The following is a 7,354-nucleotide window of genomic DNA, read 5'->3' as shown; positions in this document are numbered from 1 at the left end:
GACACATGAACATTTTGACCTGATGGTGGCGCCAAAGGTCAGAGCCCCATCACACAACGCAAACCACAGTTGATTCCCGTCCATCCAACACCTGCTGAACACCACCTGAGTAACCACAGACTTTCTCAATGTCTGCATATAAACGATTTATTAAAAACTCCTGAAACGTGAAAACTTAATTCAGTTTGACAATTTGCTTCAGCCGCGTCTTCACACGGCGAATTAACATCCTCGACTTTTGACCTTTTCAATGAATTCATCTAAATGCAAATTTCATTTCTGAAGTTATAATTGATTTTTTTGAAATGATGAGTTTACTAAATAATTGAGCAGAATTTAACAGTGGAACAGTCTAATTACTGAGGGGTTTTATATATATTAATAACGCGCAGCATGTTGTGTGCTCAGGCCGCCAGCAGATGGCAGTCTGTGCAGACGAACCTGTCAGACCCAGCTGGGCTTTGGCCACGGCTCCACCTGGGTGTTTTGCACCTGGACCTGCACTGACATCAGGATCAGAGTCAGCTTGATTTGCCAAGTACGTGTGACCATACCAGGAATTTGACTCCTTGTGCACCATACAAAATACAAAAAATATAAACTAGGAAATAATAATAATAAAAATAAAGTATTTACAAAAAGAACAAACAAGATATGAATATGTGTCATACAGTGGCAGGTGGATCACGGGGAGATCAGGGAGACAGTCTCGGGGGAGAAACTGGTTTTGCGTCTGGTGGTCTTGTAGCGCCTACCAGAGGGAGTGTGTGTGTGTGTGTGTGTGTGTTTGTGTGCAGGGTGTGAGGGGTCTGCAGCGGTGCTTCCTGCCCGTTTCTTGACCCTGGACTGGTATAAGTCCTGAATGGATGATTTTTCCTGCAGACCCGATTATCCGTTGCGGTCTGTTCCTGTCCCGTTTGGCGGCCGATCCGAACCAGACAGTGCAGAGGACAGACTGGACGATGGAGGTGTAAGAGATGGTCAGCAGCTCCTGAGGCAGGTTGAACTTCATCAGTCCACTGCTGGTCTGATCCCAGCAAAGCCAATGGAGGAACAGCGAAGGTAAAGCCAGCTGACTGGTGGACGTGATGTGCGCTGGAACAGGAAGCGTCGTGTCGTCTTATCAGCCTGTGCTGCAGCCTGCAGAGCTAATCAGATTGAAGCGACCGCTAAATGGATGGAGGCCGCTGTGCGAGCGCTCGGCTCAGCCTGATAATTACATGTCCCGCCATGTTAATCCAATAACATGCTATCAGTTGAGCAGCCACAGCCTTTTACATTGAGAGGCTGATCTGACCTCCTGACTGGCCTCAGGAACAGGAAGCAGACAATGGATGTTCACCCGGTTCATCTGTTAAAACTCCTGAGAGTTTGACATGCCGTCATTGGACAATCGTGTACCTCACCTGGTTTCAACACCATCCCCACAGTTTACAGTCAAACCCAAAGCTCTGCTCTCAAACTTCTCAGGAGGAGCTCGCAAAGCTCGAGCTGGAAGCCTGTTCGCTGCTTTCACGCTGTATCAAAGACCAGCTGCTGCGTGGCTCGGCGGGAAGCCTGAGCGTCGGCCATCTTCCTCGAGGCCTCTGGAAGCTCCTCCGTGTGACGCGGAGCCGGCCAGACCGCAGAGGCTGAAGGACCCGCACAGACCTCGTCCTTCACAACGCGTGCCATGCAGGATTTACTGTGCGTCCACTGTTTGTTAGCGTCTGCATGCAGTTTGAATTACTGCCTTCGGCCTGTTTGGTTGGCCCGTTTCTTTGCTTCTTGTTTCCCTGAGTGTTCGTCACCAACAGGATGAGTGCCTGCCGGCAGCCCCCCTGACCCCCCCGACCCCCCGCCCACGTTAACTCTGTGATCAAAAAGTAATCAAAAAAGCAATGAAACAAATGGCAACGAGGAGGCTAACGGAGCTGCTGTAGGTCTGCAGTGATGTGTCAGCACTGCTGCACAACCAGAACGACAGAGGACAGTGGACTAAAGGTGGACAGGCTGAGGACAAACTGAAGACAAACTCCAGGTCGACCGTCACACAGACAGAAGACGACAAGCAGGAAGTATTGCAGACAGGCCGTCAGCCCTTTGGACGAACAGCAGACCGCAGACCACGGGGTCTCCTGGATGGCGGTGAATCGTTTCTCTCTTCTTAAAGTCCTCACTGACATTTGACGCACAGGAAGTTAGCACAGCTCCAGCGTTTCTGTGAAGTATCTGTTCCACATTCTGCAGCAGGCCCTCAGGGTGTTGAGGTTGTTGATCCTGCGGTGAGGACTGGGGTTGACTCATGGTCAGCATCAGGAGAAATGATGGGCTAACATCAGCTTCAGTTTAATGCTGAAGCACAAAGACGATGCCCCAAAATGGCATCCGGTCACAGTCGGGTGGCGGAGCTGCACCATCAGCCGGGTCTCCTGGTCCCTGGTCGGGGAGGCTACGGCTCCTGGGCAGGTGGAGATCCTGGTCGGGTGGCTCGTCCGCCTCCCGCTGCCCTCCAGAGCCGCTCACGTACATCAGAGTTTCAGTTACACAGTGAACCAAAGTCGTATTTACAACCAGGGAAAGCAGAGGACACTAAGTGTCAGCTGGTTCTGACCAGTTCGCTCTCACCATGAACACCTCTGTGGGAGGCGGAGCCTCAGTCTGACGGCGTGATGGCGTCAGGTCTCGTTACCTCTCACCATCTCAGAGTGTGGGCTTTAATGAAGAGATTCTTCTGAACACAGAGTGAAGCAGCACACACACACACACACACACACACACACACACACACACACACACTCACACAGACGTCCTCTGTGGATGGGGGTAACAGTTCACAGCATTAAAGTCCAAAATAATGAAATACTGCTTTATTGTGTGCTGCTGCAGTGACACACTGAGCGCGCTCAGAGCCAGAGAGGGAGCTGTCAATCAGGCAAATGGAGAGGGAGTGTGAGAGACGGAAAATAAGAGCTTTGGCTCAATAAATGATGTGTGTGTGTGTGTGTGTGTGTGTGTGTGTGTGTGTTTGGGTGTCTTGATGTGGCGTTCGGCTGCCATGGCAACAGCCGCTGTCGCTCTGCTCCTGACTGACACTGATTGGCTCTGATTGGCTGGCTGGATGCTGTCAGATGAGCAGGAAGCAGCTGTAATTGGCTGTGACGGGAGCTGAGGGAGGCAGGTAGGGCTCTGTTCTCAGTGACCAGCGCAAAGGTCAGCCTGCTTATTGGACGAGAGGGTGCGTGAGATCGAGCTTCTACCTCTGTGAGGACCAATCTGAGCTGCAGGCTGAAGGTGTGGCTCTTCTTCAGAGAGTCTCGGTTTTGGGTCAGGGTTTGCTGAGTCATGGCTCTGGATGCGTCTGTCATGTTGTGAGACTCTCTGATGGAAAGCGTCTGAGCAGTTTGATGACCCTGCAGCCATCAGGGCAGCTGAGGTGGACCTCCTCCATGTGAGCTCAGGCTCGTGGTGACACTGGAGCTCAGCTTATCAGTTTGAATATGAGTGCAAAGCTGCACACGACACACACTGTACATATTTTACTGTTTAGTTTCTCCGTACTTTATCACTCTGAGTCCGGATGATCCTCGTGTGTTCAGATGTTCAACATTTTCTTTGGCCGCTTTCCTAATCCACAGGCTCCACCAGCTGAAATCCACCATCTGGAGCCATTTTGTGCTCCTCCCAGTTAGAATTCAGCTGAATACAAATGTGGGACAGCAGAAAGTCAGGAAAGGTCAGAACTCTTAGTGAAGGTGTGTGGCTGATGGGTGGATGAGACGCGTCCCCCTTTGGCAGCATGTCGGTGACACTGCTGCCTCCCGCCACTCCACAGGAGGCTTGAGTCTCCCGGACTGCCAGGAGACCAGGAGTGATGTCAGAGGGGCCTTTGGAGGCTTTCCTGTGGCCGCAGCAGGTTGGGAGATTCAGCTTGTGAGCTGAGCTTTGGTCGCTGCACAGCAGAAACAAACACGATACGCAGCGTTGAAAAGGCAACACGATAATCCACTGGTACAGAAGCCCTCCGAGGGTTTGATACCAACCGGCCTGTGGAGGAAGAAAAGCACAGAAAGCAAAGGTGAGAACTGAAGAAGGTTTCAGTCTGAAACGGATTCTTCAGGCTCTGCTGTTGGAGGCCTGAGACTGATGGAAACGCGAGTCCAGTGATCCCTGAATCTCCAGTCCCACCTCAAGACGCGGAGCTGCCTGGAAGTTCACCTGTCCTGGTTTTCGCTGTGCTGACATGTGGGTCGGTCCTGAATCCAGCTCATCCTGCCGAAGTGTCCTGACGTCACATGGGACGAAGCTGGCGGACGTCTTCAGGATGGACAGTATGCACACATGAAGGCCACAGAGCAGCGGCGAACAGCACAGAGCCTGTGGACACGCGGCTTCATCCACACAGCTGGATCTGAGCTTCAGCTTACGTCTGCTGTGTGTGAGCGACGGCGGCAGTTTGCGGGACCTCAGACCGGTCCCCTGAGGGCCTCAAGGTGCTCACGTCGGTGCTCACGTCGGTGCTCACGTCGGTGCTCTTCTTACAGTCGGGCCCATCATTTCTCTGTGAAAGTGTCAGCAGCAGCCATTAATCACTGTGGAGCACGAGCAGACAGAAGTGACCTGTGCAGCAGCTGGATGTGCGCCGGGACGAGTCGAGGAGCGTGTGTTTAACTTTAACAAGTCCCTTTGGGCTGCATGTTGCCTCCACCCTCCGCTCCACTAAGACCCTGTTAACATCTCTGAGATGGTCTGAGCTGAACAGGAAGCGGGGAAACCCTCTGAGGAAACAAGTCCAGGCGCACAAATGACACGAATGACGGACCGGACTGGTTTATGAAAAGTTTCTCCTCAGATTCCCAGAAACCGGACCGACTCGGCGGCGGGCTGGCGGTCACATGTTTTCACACCTACGGCTCATAAAGCTCAGGAACAATCAGTCACACACCCAGCGGACGTTCACGTTCACTTAGACTGGAAGTGTTTTTACGTCAAGTCCTCTTCCAGGTCCGGCTCCTGGTGGATTTACTCCCTGGTCACCGGTCCAGTCAGTCCGAGTAGGTTCCACGTTCTTTTCTTTTGGGCTGGTGATCACCTGGAGACTCGTGTGTTTACACTCAGTGAGTTCGGCTCCCGAGTGCAGCCTGCACGTCCTGCGGCGCAGCTCAGGTTATATTTAGTCCAGTTACTGTGATGCAGCTGCCAAAGAGCAGCAGGCTGCTGTCTGTGCTTAAAGGTAACTGAGACAATGAGGAGGAGGAGGAGGAGGAAGAACCAACACTGCTTCATCCATGTGCTCTCAACAGGCAGCCAGTTAGCTTGTAGCTTAGCATAAAGACGTGAAACACACACATGAAACACACACCAGCTCCTGAGCGACGTCGGTCTCTTGTACTTCTGACTGAGTCCAGAACACCAGACAGGTGAGGCTCCCGTTACACAAACACAGCAGTGTGTGTGTGTGTGTGTGTGTGTGTGTGTGTGGGTGTGGTGTAGAGACCCTGGGATCCTGAGACCCTGAGACCCTGAGACCCGGGGACCCTGAGACCCTGGGAACCTGGGATCCTGAGACCCTGAGACCCTGAGACCCGGGGACCCTGAGACCCTGAGACCCTGAGACCCGAGGACCCTGAGACCCTGAGACCCTGAGACCCTGAGACCCCGGGACCCTGGGACTCGTCGGTTCTTTGACTCCTCTGTTAGTCTGTCGTTCCCCCGGAGGCTTTGCTCCACACGTCGGCTCGATCCGTTAAAGCGACTCATTACGAGATCATCAGCTGAGAATCTGAAGAGAACAAGTTTTAAATGAATCAGATCAGACTCAGTTGAGACCTTTTCACCATACAGACACCTGCTCCTCCAGGACGGGTGCACCTGAGGCCACGGGAAACGGTTTCCATGTGTGAGCTTTGCCACTGAATCGTTTCAAATCTTCAAAGCTCAGCTGTATGTTTGACTTGTGTATTAAAAGAAGCCAGCAGATGGAGTTTGAACTAATCCATCATGTAATCTGGTTATTGTCTGCCACCATTTGTCGTCCTGTTGTTGTTCCAGCTCTGCAGCTGCTGTGCCGGGCTCAGTCTACAGCTGCTGCCTGCCGCTGATCGAGGTCCACATTCAGACCGTCTGTGAACGGGTTTCAGTCCACGTGAACTGCATTTGAATCAGTCATGAAAACAACAACCTGGTCTGCAAGTAAATTAGAAACTGCATCTTCCCATTTCAGATATCAATAACTGCAAACTGTTTCACATAAAATGATCCGATCTGTTATTAAAGGAATCAGATATCGCAAACGTACACAATATAGACAAAAGTATTGGGTCAGCTGCCATCACACCAACAGGGACTTTAATGACGTCTCATTGTAAACACACAGACAGCTTTGCAGCTCTAACAGCTTCCACTCTTCTGTGAAGGCTTTCCACAACATGTTGGAGTGTTTCTGTGGGAATTTGTGCCCATTCATGCAGTAGAGCATTTGTGAGGTCACACACTGATGTTGGACCAAAAGGCCTGGCTCACAATCTCCGTTCCAGTTCATCCCAAAGGTGTTGGATGGGGTTGAGGTCAGGGCTCTGTGTGGGCCAGTCAAGTTCTTCCACACCAAACTCATCCAACCATGTCTTTATGGAGCTTTGCTTTGTGCACTGGGGCACAGTCATGCTGGAATAGAAAAGGGCCTTCAACAAACTGTTGCCACAAAGTTGGAAGCATAGCATTGTCCAAAATGTCTTGGTGTGCTGAAGCATTAAGATTTCCCTTCACTGGAAGTCAGGCGTCGAGCCCAATAGCCACATAAAGACTTTTGTCTCTATAGTGTACCTGTTACTAGCATGAATATAATTGTTCGTCTCATCACTACTGATGAAATGTTCAGAGCCACAGAGGCAGCAGCCATCACAGCAGCACCCAACTCAAATCCAAGATGGCCGCTGAAAGCCCTTCAGTCTGATAAACAAACGGAGACATGTGCATGTGCTGTGAGCAGAGGCGGACAGATGTGTGTCAGCTGGGAGCTATTGTTGGTCCTGCAGGGAAGTGAGGCTGGCTGTGTTCACTGTGTTCATAATGTGTTACATAAGAGAAAGTGTTCGATAGAAGGACTTCTGCTTCAGAGCCTGCAGGCACACTGTGACTGAGCTCTTATTCTGAAAATCAGTGGGCCCAGACGCGGTCCGCTTCTGGTGTGTTTAAACCCCTTTAGGAAAGCTCAGGTGTATGCAGATGTTTTAGTTCAGTGAAAGTATGCAGGTATTGTCAGCATGGTGTCTTTGAAGTGGTCACACTGCAGGAAGCTCTTCCTGTCTGTGCATTGATGTGTGTGTGTTTGGATCCTGCTGACTGAGCCGTGTGGTTCAGTGTGACCCACTCAGGT

The sequence above is a fragment of the Scatophagus argus genome, chromosome 11, assembly GCF_020382885.2.
Source record: "Scatophagus argus isolate fScaArg1 chromosome 11, fScaArg1.pri, whole genome shotgun sequence".
NCBI lineage: Eukaryota > Metazoa > Chordata > Actinopteri > Scatophagidae > Scatophagus > Scatophagus argus.
Note: the sequence above shows the minus strand (reverse complement) of the source record.